General features: G+C 53.6%; 1 pseudogene; it reads left to right on the top strand.

Moving 5' to 3' along the window:
- The first annotated feature begins 7,487 nt into the window (after window positions 1-7,487).
- On the top strand, window positions 7,488-9,252 carry LOC119564423 (annotated as a pseudogene).
- The last annotated feature ends 8,998 nt before the right edge of the window (window positions 9,253-18,250 follow it).

Below are 18,250 nucleotides of genomic sequence, written 5' to 3' on the forward strand. Positions count from 1 at the left end.
GCTGCCCTGAGCGTGCGCTCATCCGTACATACTCACCCTCCTGTTACTCGCGCAGCTAGTTCGCATCAAGCTAGCGCGGGAATTTCACCCTCCCTCCCCCCAGCTCAGACATACCCGGGTGGCCTGGAGCACTGCTGGCACTAGGCAAACGTTAAAGAAAAACACACCTATTCACTGGCCTTGCTGACTCACTTCTATAGCAGCCTCCACGCACCTAACTCCTTCCATCCCTCACCCGCTTCCTGTTTGCTGTTAGGGTTTGCAAAGCCTCCTCTTGCGACCCTCTGCCCTCCAGAGGATGATAGCTGGCCCTTGTCCTCATTAGCTGTGATGTCTGATCTCCACAAGACGAGTTTCGAAAGGGCCCAGCATTCAGCACCTCCCACTGTTCTCAGCAGGGACTCATAGGCACGGAGTCCCTACGTGCTCCATTACAAGTCGTGGTTTACCCCAGTGCCTCACATCTATGCTTTGAACTAGGGATGCCTCTTAAAGCTTCCCACCTCTGATCCTCCTCTCACCCAGCCGTAACGCTGTTGATTTCAATGGCATTCGTCCCGATTGACACTGGGCTGAGCAAGAGGGGCCTCAGACCCCGCAGAGTTACTCTTGATTGCCAGTGGGTGAGTGAGAAGGGAATTAGGCCAAAGGTGGGTTACTCCAGATTTACACCAGGGTGAGTAAGAGGAGAATTAGGCCCAATGTAGCACCCATTCCTGCCAAGAGGCTCCGCGGGGCATACGATCAAAGCGCTATCTTCGGGCGAGCAGATCCAGCCGCTCGTTGGCTTGCACCATGTTTACCTTTGCTTCAGCATCAGTGAGTCCAGAGAGGAAGTGTGAGTAAATGCAAAGTTTCGGGAGCACATGCTGCTGGGCCACATAGTTTCCCTATTAACACACATTCCTCTGCAGCGCATACCAGCAGCCTCATTATCAGCGTGCCTTGTTTGTTTGCTGGAAAAGGGTGGTAGCGGAGCGGTGACCCAACACTTCCTTCCTTTCCTGGAAGCTGTGCACTGACACCCTCCCGCGCTGATAACCAGCCGCTTTCACAACACAGCGCAGAGCGTGGGTTTCACAGGGCGGGGCTGGCTTTGGGATCCTTTCCCCGCTCCTCGCCCCAGCGCTCGGCCCCGGCTGTGTAGGTGGCTCCTTGAACAGGATGGGCCGGGGATGCGTTTTTCTGAATCAGGGCTGGCGGCACCAAGGTCTCACCGGCTGCTCTGACTTTGGTCCCGAAAGGGTGCAAATCTGGCAAGATCGTCTTCTGGGCTCCTCGCAGTTAGACCTGGCCAATAATCTCCTTCTGGTTTGACCTCCAACTCATTGGGGGCGTGGGGGGTGGCTCTGGGGATGTCGATTCGACCCTCACATCTCTCTGCCTGAAACTGGGTGAGTTTGCATCGCTAGAGGGTCTGGGCCAGGCCCTCAACTGGTGTAAATTGGTGGCACTCCACTGAAGTCAATGCGGTGATGCTAATTTACGCCAGCTGAGGCTGTGACTCTCGGCATCTCAGGAGAAGGATGCTCCGACAGCTCTCGCGGGCTCAGAGAGGGATGTTTCCACAGCAGCCCCGTGGCGAGATGCCTTTTCCCAGAGGCATTAGGGCTCCTGGCTATAACTACATCAGTGGAACCACGCCAGCGTGAGCAGGTGCAGTACACACTTGGGAACACTAGAGGGTGCTGAGGCAAGGATTCTGGAGAAAAGGGAGACTCTTAACTCCACCAATCTGTGGGGCCCCGACGCCCAGCTGCGGCTTCTAGGCGCTGCTGTAATACAGCTAAGAAATGGGAGCCATGCAGCAGGATTCAGCACGGCCCATCTGGCCAAAACTCCAGCCCAGCACTTGTTTGTCACGGACACCGCGGGACATGCTCTTTGGGAGCAGAGAACACAGTGTGCGTGAAATAGTTTGCAGGTAGAGACCCCCAGGGGTGCAGTGTGGGGCGGCTGTCTGATAACAGAAAGCGGGCTAGTTAATCTCTTCCCTTGCTCTGCCCTTAACAAGGAGGCGGGGTATGGTTCCTTCGTGGGCTCAGTGCCCGAGCTGGAGGTGGATTCACCCCAGGGAAAGCACTTCACCCTGTCAATGCCAGCGCCCGTCGTGGGCACAAGTCTGGGAGGAGGCCCCCCCAATGGCTCCAAGCACAATGCAGTGGGGCAGCCAAGTCTGAGGCCATCTGGCACTTGCTCACGGCTGCTCCTGGGCAGCAAGGGAGTTAGTCCAGCCCCTGCTTGATTTTGGGGTGGGGGGGATCCAAATTCACAGGTCGAGACAAGCTACATTGCCTTGACGTGCAGATTGGTGCGTGTCACACCTGTAAAACAGGGGGTGATGTTACAGCTGATCATTCGGCCTGAGCTACTGGCCTAAGCCATTGCCTGAATTGCAGGACCCAGCCCTTGGCGGGCTCTGCTCTGACACAGAGCGCTGCCCTGCACAGCCTCCCCTTTGGGGATCTCATAAGAACATAAGAACGGCCCTAGTGGGTCAGACCGAAGGTCCATCTAGCCCAGTATCCCGTCTTCCGGCAGTGGCCAGTGCCAGGTGCCTCAGAGGGAATGAACAGAACAGGTAATCATCAAGTGATCCATCCCGTCGCTCATTCCCAGCGTCTGGCAAACAGAGGCTAGGGACACCATTCCTGCCCATCCTGGCTAATAGCCATTGATGGACCTACCCTCCAGGAATTTATCTAGTTCTTTTTTGAACCCTGTTATGGTCTTGGCCTTCACTACATCCTCTGGCAAGGAGTTCCACAGGTTGACTGTGCGTTGTGTGAAGAAATACTTCCTTTTATTTGTTTTAAACCTGCTGCCTATTCATTACGTGATTCTTGTGTTATGAGAAGGAGTAAACAACACTTCCTTATCTACTTTCTCTACACCAGTCATGATTTTATAAACCTCAAGTGTATCTCCCCTTAGCCGTCTCTTTTCCAAGCTGAAAAGTCCCAGTCTTATTAGTCTTTCCTCATACAGAATCTGTTCCATACCCCTAATAATTTTTGTTGCCCTTTTCTGAATCTTTTCCAATTCCAATATATCTTTTTTGAGATGGGGCGACCGCAGCTGCACACAGTATCTCAAAGCACTTCAGAGACATCCACTGCTGCCTTGCATGTTAGGTATCAGGGAGCCCCATTTCACTGGTGGGGAAACTGAGGCACAGAGCTGGGACCTGACTCACCCAAGCTCACAGAACAAGTCAGTGGAATAGAACCCAGGAGCCCCAGCCCCCCCGCCCCCATTGTACGAATGAATAGCTACAGGTGTATGATAATTAAGCACCTACAGACGCTCCTTTTATTGTTACTACCTGTATTATTACAGCAGCTGGCTTGCCTAGCGATGGGTGAGGGCGTGTTAGCATCTGCCTTGTGAAACTCGTCATTCAGGGGTTTATATAACTTGGCTGCAGAGCGTTCACTCCGGGCTGAGACCTGCTTCCAAAGCTGGGAGACTTTTCTGACTTAAAAAACCCAAAGTGCTGCAGTCCCTGTACGGCAACGGGAGTCAGGCCAAATACCTTTGAGACTCTGGGCCCAATAACCCCAGCGCCTCTGAAAACCCAACTCTGGCGGCGAGGGTTGCTCCATCACTGTAGAAAACCCACCTCTGTGAGAGGTGGCAGCTAGATGGACGGAAGGATCCATCTGTGCTTAGTGCAGGAGTTAGGTTGACGTACCGACACTGCACAGGGGGAGAAATGTTTCCCAGCCCGGAGCGCCGCAGCTAGGTCGGCCTACGTTTGAGATGTAGCCCAGACCGAAGCGACTCGCTTAAGGTCACACGGGGAGACTAGCCGAGGCAGGAACTGGACCCTGATCTCCTGCCTGCCTGCACCTTAAGCACAAGACCTGTGTGGTTGCCCTGGGTCCCTGCTGCTGCTATTTATGCTCCACCTGAGGGACACTTATGATGTTGTTAGCATGTTTCCAGTTCTGCTGTAACAGTGGTGCGCCAGGCCCTGAGACTCCTTGTTTCCTAGACAGCTGCAGACAGAGATCCAGCCTGCATCCTGCTGTCCCTGGCTCGCAGCACTTTCCACGCCCACCTTTCCATCCGATTTTGCAGTGTCGTGTCTCCTCTTAACCAGATTCTCTTTGGAGCTGCCCAGTGAGGAAGTGGACGGTAGAGTCCCCCGTGAGTCATGGATAATGGGGAGGTAAATACCTCTTGCCTGAGCAGCCCAGCAGGTTGAGGCACGCCGGCCAGAAAGGCACCCATTAGGGCTGGGAAGGAATGTGGGGGCTAGTGGAACCCATAGTTAGGAGGCCGGCAGCTTTATGCATCGGACACATCCGCCTTGCCTCTCCTAGATGGCGGTGGGCACACCCTCGGCGCTCTGACATGCAGAGACCTCCCAAACAGTGCTCTGGGCACTGGCACTGCCCTTCCGGGCAAGGTCCCGCATGGGGGCTGTGTGGGCCCCTCTGCTCCCCAGCCCCACTGATATGGTTTAAAAACGGCACCCGAAGCGAACGAATCCCACATCTCACTGCGGAGGGTGACAGAGAGAGCAGGGTGTTGCCCGCTGCCAGTGCTGGCGAGGCCAGGGGGAAGGAGGGGAAATGTGTGTGCGGGACAGATGTGTGTGCTGGACAGATGTGCTAAAGAACAGAACAGCCCCCAGATGTGGAGAGCCCAGGAAGGGAAGCTGGCTGACTCCTAGAGCCAGGGCCCAGCATCCACCCACCCCCTGGTCCTTGGGAAGACCCAGACTTCCCAGCGAGGGCTTGGGTCTGGACAAGGACCCCGTCCCTCATTTGGGCTGGCCTCCATTCGAAAGGGCCAGAGAAGGCGACTGTGTGTGGAGGTGTCAACACCTTACGCAACAGAGCTGCTCCCGGGGTGGGTCTGTAAGTCACCTCTGCTAATGCTACCCCTGGGCAGAGGCAGGGAGCCACGGGACGGACGGTTCTGTAGAACCACAAGTCAGACCTGAGCGGGCCTTGCTTTTCCAAGACATGCCAAAGTTTTGATCGACAGTTCAGACACACGAGAAACGGCAGCTTATTCCTAATACTACTGTTCTGAACACCTCTATCACCTTCATCACATCGGAGTGTTTTACACCCATCAATAGGTGGTTGGGCCTCCATCATTATTAAGGCCACTTTCCAAACGTGGAAACCGAGGCAGAGAGGGGAGCACATCCTGCCCAAGATCACACAGTGAGTCAGGAATAGAATAACAGAAATCCCAGAAATGTAGGGCGAGACGGGACCTTGAGAAGTCATCTAGTCCAGCCCCTTGCTCTGAGGCAGGGCCAAGGAAACCTAGACCAGCCTTGACAGGTGTTTGTTCAACCTGTTCTTAAAAGCCGCCAACGACGGGGATTCCACAGCCTCCCTTGGGAGCCTGTCCCAGAGCTTAACTATCCTGATGGTTAGACATTTTTTCCTAATATCTTACCTGAATCTTCCTTGCTGCAGATGAAGCCCATTACTTCTTGTCCTACCTTCAGTGGACAAGGAGAACAACTGATCCCCATCCTCTTTATAACAGCCCTTAACATATCTGAAGACTGTTACCAGACTTCTGTTCTCAGGACTAAACATGCCCAGGGTTTGTAACCTTTCTTCATACGTCAGGTTTTCTAAACCTTTTTGCATTTTTGTTGCGCTCCTCTGGACTCTCTCCAATTTGTCCCCATCTTTCCTAAAGTGTGGTGCCCTGAACTGGACACAGTTCTCTAGCTGAGCCTTTTCCATAAATTCATCACACTCAATTGACTCTCACTGGATTCGTGATCCACTATTGCCCCCAGATCCTTTTCAGCCTAGCCGCTTATTCCCCATTGTCTAGCGGGGCATTCGATTCCCCCCCCCACAAGTGAAGGACTTTGCACTTGTTTTGATTGAATTTCACCTTGTCGATCTCAGGCCAATTCTCTGATTTGCCAAGGTCGGATTTGAATTCTAATCCTGGCTTCTTTAAAGTGCTTGCAACCCCTCCCAGTTTGGTGTCCTCTGCAAATGTTATAAGCATATAGCTTAGGAGTCCTGATTCCCCATCCTGTGTTCTTCAACACCATTTTCTCCTCCTGGGCCTGAGCCAAAGGCTTTTGGAGACCATGGGATTCTCTCCCTGTGCGAGGCAGGTATACATAAGAAGGTGCTGGATAGAATGGAGTGGCTGAAATCATTAGGCAGGCCGGGATTTGGTATCCAGGTAAATATAACCCTGGCTGTATCATCACCTCTGAACCTCTCAGGTGTAACAAATGCTGCCCCCCCCTCCTAGACAGCCTGCCCGTAACCCAGCTCAGAAAGACCACATCAGCTGACGTCTCTTGTCACCGACTCTTCTGCGGAACCTTCCCCACTGAGCGTCACTGCTCCGTGCTCTGCTGGGACTGAGGCATACGAACTGGGGATAAAGGGGAGCAGTAGAATGGGCTGGAGAGGCTGGGCCAGGAGCACCCAAGTTTTGCAACCCAGGGGGCCTACACGGCCACCCTGCCAGCACCACCCCCCTCCCCCCCAGCCGCATGGCTACATTTAGATTAGGAAATGGAAGCATCCAATAGAAAAGGCACTGGACTGGGACTCAGGTGTTGGGTTCTATTCCCTGCTCTGCCATGGGCCTGCTGGGTGACTCTGGGAAAGTCACTTCCCTGCTCTGTGCCTCAGTTTCCCCTCCCACCCTTTATCTTGTAAACTTGTTGGGGAGGGACCAATATTCACAGAGATGGGCCCAAGCTGCAACACTCAGATCCCGCAGGAGAAGTCCAATGTCCCTAGTTTTCTGGGTGGGGGGAGGGAAGGGGAGCAGTTGGATTGGGTGTGGGGTCATTGCAGACCCATGTCTCCCTGCGGTTTGCTCCCTGCATTGCTATCCCTACACTGGGCCCACAGATGTCAAAGCGAGCATTTCCAGTGGCTTCAGCGAGGCCAGGGCTTGGACCCTGGCCGCGGCTTTGCACTTACAAGAAGGAAGCTTCAGGGCATGTGTGAGACCTCTGCAGCCCCTGCATCCTAGGCTCCCTGCTCGGCCCCGACCCGCAGCACCTCAGTAACAGAGCGGGTGGGAGTGGTGCCAAGGGGGAAGGGGAAAGATAGCGAAGACTCAGTCTGGGGAGTGCCTGATCCCCTCCCTTGGCCGCATGGACAGGTGAGGGGGCAGCTGTCCAGCACCCGGCTTGCAACAAGTTTAACACATTCAGAGCTAACGCACAAGCCTCTTCCCACAACTCAGTACCCCCCAGCACTATTCTTGGGAACCGCAATGAGAGGCTGTTCCATTATGTGCCGAGGTGATTCCCCGCAGAGCAGGGGGAGGGGTGTGGGGTGCGGCATGCTGCATTTTGCAGGAGTGGGGGGTATGGGGCGCGGCACGCTGTATTTTGCAGGAGTGGGGGGTATGGGGCGTGGCATGCTGTATTTTGCAGGAGGGGATTTTTGGCCCACCCTGTATCTCATCCCCACTGTCTAAGTGCGACAGATAATCCAGCCTTTCCTCTCCTACCTCCAGGTGGAAATAGCAGGAGCCCTGTACAGGGGCCGGAATAATTAACCAGAGAGCAGTTAAAGGATTTAGGGCCGAGAGCTGTTTAACCATGACCTGCAGCCTCCCAGTGACCTATCGAACCCGCTGGGATTTCTGTGGATGCTGAGCGGGGTTGCGGCTCCAGGCAGGGATGGCTGCGAACCGGGTGGGACGGGGGTCCCTGGCGCGCTCTCCGGGGAGTCCCCGGGCGGAGCCGGCCTGCAGCCCCGAGATCCAGAAGCGCCAAGCCCGGGTGACAGTGAAGTACGACCAGCAGGAGCTGCAGCGGCGGCTGGACACCGAGAAATGGATCGACGGGCGCCTGGAGGAGCTGTACCGGGGCCGGGAGGCAGAGATGCCGGACGAAGTGAACATTGACGAATTCCTGGAGCTGGACGCAGACGGGGCACGGGCCGCGCAGCTGCAGGGCATCCCTGAAGTCGTGTCACAACAGCACGCAGGCCTTCGTGCGGGAGCTGCTCCTCAAGCTGCGGGGGCTCCAGAAGCAGCAGGCCCTGCGGCGGCCCAGCCTGGAGCTCCAGGAGCGAGCGTGACCCCTGCCCAGGGAGGGACCCCTGCGGCCCTTGGCAGCGGCAGCTTCCTCCAGACGAATGGGACCAGCGAGGCCCCGCAAATCCAGCCTGGGGCCGGGGGTTGCTCGGCGGAGCCTCCTGACGCAACAGCTGGTGCCCCTGCAGCTGGGGGTGGCACAGGCCTGGCTGTGCACAGAGCCCAGACACGGCCCCCCCACTCCCACCACAGCCCCCTGGACAGTATCCCCCTGCTCTGGCCTATGACTGGCCCCTGTGTAAATCTCTGACGAGCTGAGTACTTGGGGCTCAGTGGGTGCCTTTTGGTCTGTAATAAAGCCTTGCTCTGGCGCGCTCAAAAAAAAAAACCAAAAAAAAAAATCACAGTCTATTGGTGGGAAGAGCCCGAAATGGGTGGATTGTATCAGCCACTCTTTCCAGCAGGGCTGCTTGCTCCAATCTGGCCTTCACAACAACATGACCCTCAGTCATGGCAGGATTGATTCGAGCTGTCAGATCCGTTCCCCCTGGTGATGCGGGGAGTCTCTGCCAGGACAAGGGCATGCTGTGATTGCAGTCGTCACTGAATCTGCATTTAGACGGATGGAGCAGCAAGACACACCAGTTATGTCAGCCACCAAGCCCAGCTCATTCAGCATTGAAGGTGTTAAAAGATACGTAATTGCAAGGGAGTCTGGCATCATAGTAGGAGTAAGAGACTGGGAGTCAGGACTCCGGGGTTCCGGTCCCAGCTCTGAGAAGGGAATACGGTCTAGTGGTTCGAGCCTGGCAATGACTCCGCCCTGACATGCTGTGTGACCTTGGGCATGTCACTTTGCCCCCTTATGCCTGGGAGGGCCGAAGCTCATGAGCGGAGCTACCCTCTGTTCAAATGCTCAGGGCAACTAACAAGGCCCATAGGCGACAGTTCCTGGTTCACGGCTGCCCGAAGAAAATCTGAACCTTTGTGACTTCTCCTTATCTGGGCTGCACAGGGGGGAAGTTGGCAGGGTGGATTCCATTGAGGAAGGTAAACAGAGAACAGGTGGGAAGACGTGCTCTCTCCTGAGCTCAGTTCAAAACACCCATTCAGCCTTGCCAAGGGACCAAGCTGGTGGCCGCTTATCTGCCCTAAGATGCCTTCCCCCCGGCACAGGGATTCTCAAACTGGGGGTCGCAACTCCTCAGGGGGTCATGAGGTTGTTAGGTGGCAGTCGCGAGTACATGCACGAAACAGAGCAACTGCTATGAAATATATCATTTACATCGAGTATTTTAGAAAATTACACACACCTTTCCGTCGCAATCTCGTGTGTTTACTGCAAAAAGTATTGTCAACGGATAATGTTTGCGAGCGCTGTTCCTGAACAAAATGTATATTTGGATTAGCACCACTTTAAGGAAATTGGAGTCTGGGGATTGTCTATCTTGTGTGCAGGTTTGTTGTCAAGACTAAAATGGTGGGACTGAGACAACATGAGAGGGCTTGATTGTTCAGCAGCTGACGAGGCGCATAAAACCGCAGACCAATCAGTACACGGAGATTGGCAAAAAAAAAAGAAGTAATTTTATAATTTAACAAGCAGACACACAGGCAGGAGTGGCGCTGGAGGGGGGCCTTGCAGGGGTTATAGGACCCCCAAAATTTGCTTTAGCCGCCCACCGTAGCCACCCCTCCCAGAGCAAATGTCAAACGAGATGCAGAGGTAAGGGTGGCATGGTCTGACATCCAGGCATCCAGCCCGCCACCCAGCTCTGAAGGCAGCACCTGCTTCTACCAGCAGTGCAGAAGTAAGGGTGGCCATGGGGTTCCAGTAAGTCGGCTGTGAAAAGTGATAGTGTCGTTTCTTCCCAGTATTAAACGGCAACTCTTTAAAAAAAAAACACCAAAAACTTTTCTGCTTATGACAATAATTCAACAAAAACGTGTTTTTGTCTTAAGTGAAAAGCGGTGAGAAAAGATCAATTCATTTTAAAGAATTGAAATATAAATCGAACATTTAAAATAGTGCTAAAACAAAAATGGGGGTGTTTTTAATTTAGAAGGGGGGGGTCGCACTCGGAGGCTTGCTGTGTGAAAGGGGTCACCAGTCCAAAAAGTTCGAGAACCACGGCCCTAGAGAGACCGCTCCAGCAGCATCAGCCACACTCAGCCCTGCCAGCTCCCCATCTCCCCCTCAGACATCCGAACCTACTGGGGCCGACCCCCTGCTGCGGGGCCCCAGCAGCAGAAAGACCAGGGTTGAAGTAGGGGCGGCTGCATCCTCTGCCTGCATTTGCCAGCAGATTCCCGCCAGCAAGGCCTGACCTTACCCCCTTCCTCTGTCTGTAAAGTGTGGGGTGTGAGGATGGGGCATGGTCACAGGTCTCTGCAGGGCTCCTTTGTAGCCCCCAAGAGGTTCTGTTTCCAGGGAGCTTCTGCCCCAAGGTTAATTCCTTCTCCTTGCCACAGGGACTCATAATATCCCTGCCCAAGCCTGGGGGAACAGAGGCCTTTATCTGTGGGGTTACCTCTTTGGTACTTTCCGAGCGTGAGATTGCCCGGGCCTGGCACCTGCTCCTGGTGGGGCAGTCTCTGCTGATCAGGAAGAGCTGTGCCGGTGCACAGGGCACCGTGTGAACACAAACAGAGCCAAGAAAGAGACAGACCAACCAGGGCGCTAAACCGGGACCCCCACGTTTAGCATAGTACATCTGAGGGCATGGAGGGGCCTGACCTATATACTGAGGCCCGACTCTGTCAGATCCTGGATTCAGTTGCCGGCCCGCCTCTGCGTGTGAGCGTGCTAAAATAACACCAGCCTACGCCGAGTCCAGAACCAGCACTACCAGCCAGCCAACACACAATTAATGAATGACAGAGCAGGGGAACCTGGCCTAGTGATCTAAGCGCCGGGCAGGGAGATGGGAACTCCAGGTTCCAATCCCAGCTCTGGCACTGGCTTACTGGGCAGGGCAGATTGCCGCCTGGTGCCTCAGTTTCCCCTGTGAGCCTCTCCCGGCTCAGCTTAATCAGCTAGCACCTGCGTGATGCTTTGATGATGCCCCACGTGAAGGGCGATTGTAAAACGCCCCGGTGCGCTCAGCTCTCGCGGGTGCCTGCAGCAGGGAGAGGCGAGTGCTAATGAAATAGGAACTCCCTGGAGACACCCTGCCGAGCCCGATTAAGGCAGGCAGTTTTATGGTCTCTTTCTGAATAATAGCGATTCACAACAAACCCTCCCAAGCAATAGCGTGAGTAACCCTGTTAGGAAAGCTGGGTGGGGAGGGGGCGGAGTCCTGGCCTAGGCTGTACACAGCCAAACAATCGGCACAGAGGCAGCGGGTGGGGCATAACTTCAGTTCATTCACTGTTAGCCTCCACTCAGGCAAGAAAAGAGAAGAAACTTTGGGGGAAACTATTATTCTTTCCTCCCCTTGTTTTTTTTCAAAACAATACACCGGCAGATTTAGGGTCAATGCAAGTGGAGGGGTATTAGCGTCTGGTGGCACAAGTGTCTGTTCTGGCACGGAGCTCTGCCCGGGCACCTTGCAATGAGCCCTGCCCACTCTCCCTACACCCTGCCCTGCAGCTGTATAGCAAGGTGCTGCTGTCCTTATGCAACACCGCTGCTCTTCCGGTCCCGCTCCCTCCCACGGCTCTGGCAGGGAACCTCAGCCCAGACTTTCCCATCCCCGTCCTGGCCCCCTCACCTCCGGCGATGCACCCTCAACCGGACGTACCACCAGCTCCGTCCTGATGCAGATTTGAACTCATCCTTGAAGTCAGACTCACCACCATCCCTAGGGTGGGTACGTCCGTACCATCCCTGTGCTACAGATGGGGAAACAGAGGCACGGGCTGGGGGACAGGGCAGCGATCTGAGGCTGGGTGTGGGGAGACGGGATCCTGCTACGCCGTAGGTGGGTTTTGTGCGGCGAGCTAATGAAGAGCTCAGAGGGTGAAATTCACCATGGCGCCGAGGGGACCAGAGCAAGAGGCCTGTGGTAGGGTTGCACGGGGTGGCGGGAGGAGTGACCATGGAGGGGGTTCTCTGTATGCCCTGAGCACATCACCCTGCCACAGATGGGAACAAGGATCCATGTTTATCCTGATCCCCTAGCCCCTGTGCTCCCAGTGCAGAAACTGTAACCGCCAGCAGGGAAAGGTGGGCCTTGTGCCCTGGGATGGAGATTTTGCCCTGGAAGCCCAGTTCCTGAGGTTTGAAGAGTATGAAGTCAGTTTCACTCACAGGCCCCCAAGCTCCTGGTTCCACTAACAGCAAGAGGGACTGTGTCTGCCATGCCATGAATAGCAATTGACGCAAAAGCCTTCCACTAGACCCGAGTCTCACAGCGTCCAGCTATCTCTCCCCTCCGAGCCCAAGTACTGCTCCATCCCTTCCAACGCATGCAGGGGAATCCTTTCCCTCCCCTCTCTGCCCGTCCAGTGATGCTGGGAGCCGGGGTGCTGCTGGGAGAGCTCGAGAGAGGGGTTATGGGAGGAGACAGTCATGCCAACGAGTTTTCTGCCTTCTGTTGAGCTGCAGAATTTATTACCTAGATGGGGGAAGGAGCAGAGGGGTGAGCGGGAGGACGTGTCTCTGGGGCTGTCAGCTGCCAGCCCTGTGGTAGGAGCCCAGCTGTTCAGAGATGGAGGATTGCTGATTGTGCGGCACTTGAGAGCTGGTGCTTCCAGCCTGAGCGCTTGGCAGTGATTTTGATGATCCCTTTTGTGCCAGTCGGTGTGGACCGAGTGTCACACAGCCACTTTCAACCCCCATCGGAGTCAGAGGTGGTTTGGGCCTGATTCTGATCCCCAGGACTGCAGTAGGTACTGGAGGGGCTCAGCACCGCTCATGATCAGTGTCCCTTCGGCGTAGCTCCATTCCTGCTGTAGGCGATCGCCCCCCCCGGGGGTGTGGGGGAGGGGTTCATCCTGGAAGGTGTTAAGTCCCTTTATGGAGAATTGCAGGGTGCTGAATCTCTGAGCACCTTACACCCTGCAGACTCCACCCAGGTGATCTGTGCCAGAGATTTTGCTGAAGAGTCAGATCTCGTCTACACCACCAAGGCAGCTTATGGCGACCTAACTACGGAAGTGTCTACACTGACATTTCACTCCCACTGATGTAACAGCCCTGTTACGCCGACTTAATAACTCCACCTCCACGAGCAGCATTGGTTCAGGGCTGACGTAGTTAGACCGATGCAGCGTCGACATTGACACTGCGCGGCTTACTCTGACTTTCCGGAGCCGTCCCACAAGGCCCCACACCGACAGTGCGATCGGTGCCCGCGCTCCTGGGGAGGACGGGCACTGCCTACACAAAGAGCAACGCACAGACACGCACAAGCGGTGAAATTACAGCAGCAGCTGTATGGGGGGTTGACTCAGTTTTGTAGCGCAGACGCGGCCTCAGATGTGCATGGAGAGGGGAGCGCGGGTCCTCGTGGGTTCTATCCCCAGCTCCAGGAGTGGAGCGGTGAGGTGGGAAGCTGTCTAGTAGCTAGAGCAGGGGATTGCGAGCCAGGACGCCTGGGTTCTGTACTCAGCTGCTGCACTGCCTTGCTGGGCAAATTCTGCACAGAGAACACACCCCTTGCCAGCAATGGGTAGCGGCTGTCTGAAGAACGAACATATGCCACAAAGTGTTAAGAAACCAGAGTCATAAGGGAACAGAGAACCTGCTCCCACTGAAGTCAATGGCAAAACTCCAGTGGTCTTTACCCAGAGCAGGAATGGGCTTAGAACTACTGATGTTAGGACAGGAAGCTATTAACTTCTCTGGAGGTTAGAGAGACATCTTCCTTGCCAAGCACGGGGGAAAGAAAACCCTCTTTCTGTCCTCTTGAAGCCTTCTTAAGGACACTGCCTTACTGGAGAAGAACATTTAACTGCTTGGCTGAAGAGGGAAACAGAAAACGTAGGAATTGCAAGAGTGGGTCTGCAAGATTACGGTCACATGGGCTTCTGGGGCAAATGTGCTCAGTTTACAAGCTGCCAAACCTACAAACTCACCCTGAGATCTGAGAGGCAGGATGGATTCTTTCCTTCCTGGGCATCACAATGCCACTCGCCCCTAAGGAGACATGCTCGCCAGGACAAACCAGGCCCTCAGTGACACCTGTGCCATCCCTCTGCCTTCACGACCCTGCTTCTGTCAGGGGCTCTGCACAGGTGTGGAGTGGAATTCACTTCCCCACCCCGAAGGGCTCGGTAGGGCTGAAAAGCACGAAAGGTTGGGGGCTGCAGATCTGAGTGAGCAAACGGAAGAGACGCGGAGGAAATGCATTCAAGGAGCAGCGGGGCCATTTCTGCCTCGTTATTTTTTCAGAGTAGCACTGGCTGGCTCGGCGAGACGCCCACGGGGCTGGAGGCCTGCGTGGAGGGCAAGGAGAGCACCAATCGGACATGCTGTTTTTTAGACCGGTCAGGGCACCAGCAGCCGCATCATTAGTTAATTGAATCAGCAGAGGCAATGGGCTGGCATGGAAAAGGTCTTCGCCCGCCCTGCCAGCTGAGACTGAGTCAGAGTGCAGCTGACTCAAGAGCAAAGGGCTGCTACACCCTCCCCTCCAGCCTTTACAAACCTGCTGCTCCTCCTGGCTTCTCAGCCTGCATTTGAGCTCTCATGGCCTCACCAGTCAAGGGAAGCCAAGTCCTGGTTTCGGCCTGGACATCACGTTCAGCCATCCACCCATAATGGTGGGGGGTGGGAGGAGGGTTCTGAGACGCTGATGTTCATTTAGAAATATACGGGCCAGATCCTCAGCTGCTGTTAATCAGCACAGCTCCCTTGCCATCGCCGGGGTTACGGGGCTCTCCACCAGCTGAGCATCTGGCCCTGCGTGGGGTATAGTAATGGTGCCAGCCCTCACACAGTTTGGCTCTCGCCCGGAGCGGCTGACATTTCGTAAGCAATCACTCCTTTGAAAATACAACTGCATTTAACCCCGAGTCGCCAACCGGCTTGGGACCATTGCAATAATTTCATAAACTAAATGCATAGAAACAATCATCTGATAAAAGCCTCCCTCCTTAACAGCGTGTGGAAAAGGCCAATTAGAAGGGGAATTCTAGGGCCCAATCCAGCTCCCATTGAACTCAGTGCAAAGACGCCCCACTACTAGAAACAGAGAGATCAGGGTGGCTCTGAAGGAACCTGGCTATTTACCAGCGACCCCTGCAATCCAATCCCTCACACGCCCATCCACCCTGCCCCGCTAATGCAAGAGCACCTGGACTTTTCCATTCTCAGGATGAGATGGCACAAAGCAGCATGTGGGGGCAGGTGGAAAAGCAGCTGCATTACAACATTTGTGCCTAGCTGGTTATGTACACTGAGCATCTCTTGGGAAAAGTAATTATATGTATTGATTAGTTCTTCTAGGAGCACAGGAACTGCCAGATGAGACCAATAGTCCAGCGAGCTCTGTATCCTGTCTCTGGAAATGGGCTAAGCCGGATGCTTCACAGGAAGACATAAACCTGCACGATGCCCCCAGTTGTGCAATAGTATCCCATGAAGAGGGGGCATTTCTTCCTGGCCCCCCATTTGTGGACACCATATGCCCTGAAGCATGAGCATTGAGTGCCCTGGTAAATCCATCCTAGCTAGTGTAAGTGTGGATGCTATTCTCATTCATCTCTTATCCTTTTTTGAATCTCACAAGCTATTTGCTTCAGTAATATCCTGAGGCAGGAAGTTCCATGGGTTATTATTAACTTTTTTTTAGTGATTTACTCATCTTTATAATTAGATATCACGATTACAATCTCTCTAATATCACACTGGAGTTTGTTTAGAACTGACTGCATCCCTGTGACATAGATTTGCCCAGACATGTATATTATTACCCCTGTGTACAAACATCTTCTCAATATTTTACCGGAGGGGGTCCCGGGTGGTCTCTAAGAACTCGCTGATCGGCATGGTTATTGTGAGAGGTTTGTCCGGGAAAAAGCTTGAGAGAGGTGCAAAGTGTTGAATTCTAGATTTCAAAACCTGAGAAAGTGAAACTTGTGTCCTGAGGCAAGGCAGGTCTCAGGGCTAACACAATCGGCAAGGAGAACAATGGACATCTCTGTAGCCAGCCCCAGCCCTGTGTTTATGGTCTGGACTTGGTGGAGACTTGGTCAGTCCTCAAGTCAAAAGAACCCCAAGATAAGTCTCTGAATAGGGGACCTCCTGGGCTAAGAGATAATAGAAACTGTACAAGAGATGAAGAAAGAGCATATGTTGTTACCCATTATGGAGGAGACACTCCACCAGTGGGAGTGTCTCATGCAAGGTGGAGCCCAGCTTTCTGGCCTGGCCTGGGCAGTAAGCTCTAACCATTGGGTAAGAAATACCTTATTAGACAGCAAAGAAACAGCTATCGCCTGCATTCTGTGTTTTTCTTTTACTTGTAACCTGATGTTTCCAAGCCCTTCTACTTGCTTTTATTTGAATCTCTATCTCCAGCTCTGTTAAATAAACGACAATTGTTAAACTGGGGTGCCAGGCTTCCACTGAGGCAGCGGATTGGTGTCCAAAAGACAAGGGCCTGGGCACTCAAATGTGACAACCTGGGGTGTGTAAATTGCTATCTGGGAAAAACAGTGGACCTTGTGGAGCGGAGCGCTTTGTTGCCAGCAGCCGGTGGCTGGGGAGAGTTTCCTGAGGTGGGCAAAGAGATTCACCCTGGGAAAACGGCCATTGACCCTGAAAAGTGCCCCCATCACCTGGCAGCCACTGCACTGAATTCCATCTGGCATGGAATTGCCCAGTTACCTACTTTGGCTAAACCATTCCAGAGCTCCTCAATCCTCTGCATGGACCTAAAGAACTGGTCAGAAGACATTTTTGCCACCTTGCTCTTCATCTCCATTCCAGGCTTTTAATCAATATATTGAACAACACTCGTCCAAAATCTGATTCCGAGAGCACCAGTCTAGCCTCGTCCTTTTCATGATCACGCCTAGTCCTATTTATCAGCCAGCTTCTAGGGTATGATCTTCAACTGGAGTATATCAGCATTGCTCAGTCACTGGAAACTCGTATGACACCATTGACTGCAGTGGATCAATGCTGATTTACAACCAGCTGAGGATCTGGCCCTTCATCTTTACCTCTCGCACTGTATTTGCCACATTTCTTTAGCAGCCTCCTGCCCGGGGGCTTCATACAAAGCCTTTAGAAAAGACAAGTTTATGATACCGACCTGTTGTTCTTTCTCTACTACTGAGCCTGAAGAGGTTCTGGCACTAGGGGGAGCCCATATTGTGTCATGACTGTGGCACAAAGGATAAGAATTTCAAAGGAAAAAGAGGAATTTTCAGGGTTTGGGGGAAGGGTGTTTCCTTAGTCCAGACCTAGCACTGGATTCTGGAAAAGCCACATGCAAGTCAGACCTCATTTATGGTAAGTTTTTGCTGCTTCAACAAAAAAGCAGGAAGAAGGATGGTTGAGGTATTTCTTTATGCAGCCCTGTAACTGGATATGCCAATTTACCAGCGCAAAAGAGATAATATTACTTATCACTTCAATAGTGCTTTTCATAGTAGGATCAAACCCTGGACAAGTATCATTGTCCCCATTTCACAGAGAGATAAACCGAGGCATGGAGTGTGCCACTTGATGATTAGGTGGGAGAGCCAGGGACAGAACACAGCTCTTCTTAAGCCACTGCCTTTTCATAGTAGGCTCAAACCCTGGACAAGCATCATTGTCCCCATTTCACAGAGGGATAAACTGAGGCATGGAGTGCACCACTTCATGATTAAGTGGGAGAGCCAGGGACAGAACCCAGCTCTGCTTAAGCCACTGCCCTGTGCACTGGGGCAGGCCTTGCTCTGATGAGTTCACATCTCTCACACAGATGTGGTACATGGGCGGCCACTCAAAGTGCAAGAAGGGATGGAAACAACGTGTGAGGAGAGCAGCTGAAGTGGGTATAAGGAAGTGCCTGGGATGCAGATGCTAGGGACTTGGGGGGGGGGTCACAGTTCCAAAGGAGTCAAAACAGGCAACAGAAATCTCAGCCCCACAAGACACATATCCCTCTCCGGTGAATTAGCCTCATTTCTACCAAGGGGGAAACTGATGCACAGAGAGGGGCCATGACGAAGAGTCAGAGCTGGGATGATTCAGAGAGGCCAAGCTTCAAAGAAGGGAGCGATGTGATCTAGTCAGACCAACATCCAGTTGAGAATCCAGAACTCCCTGTTCTCAAACTTCTAGTCCATGCTTTGGCCT

The sequence above is a fragment of the Chelonia mydas genome, chromosome 21 (genome assembly GCF_015237465.2).
Source record: "Chelonia mydas isolate rCheMyd1 chromosome 21, rCheMyd1.pri.v2, whole genome shotgun sequence".
Lineage (NCBI taxonomy): Eukaryota > Metazoa > Chordata > Testudines > Cheloniidae > Chelonia > Chelonia mydas.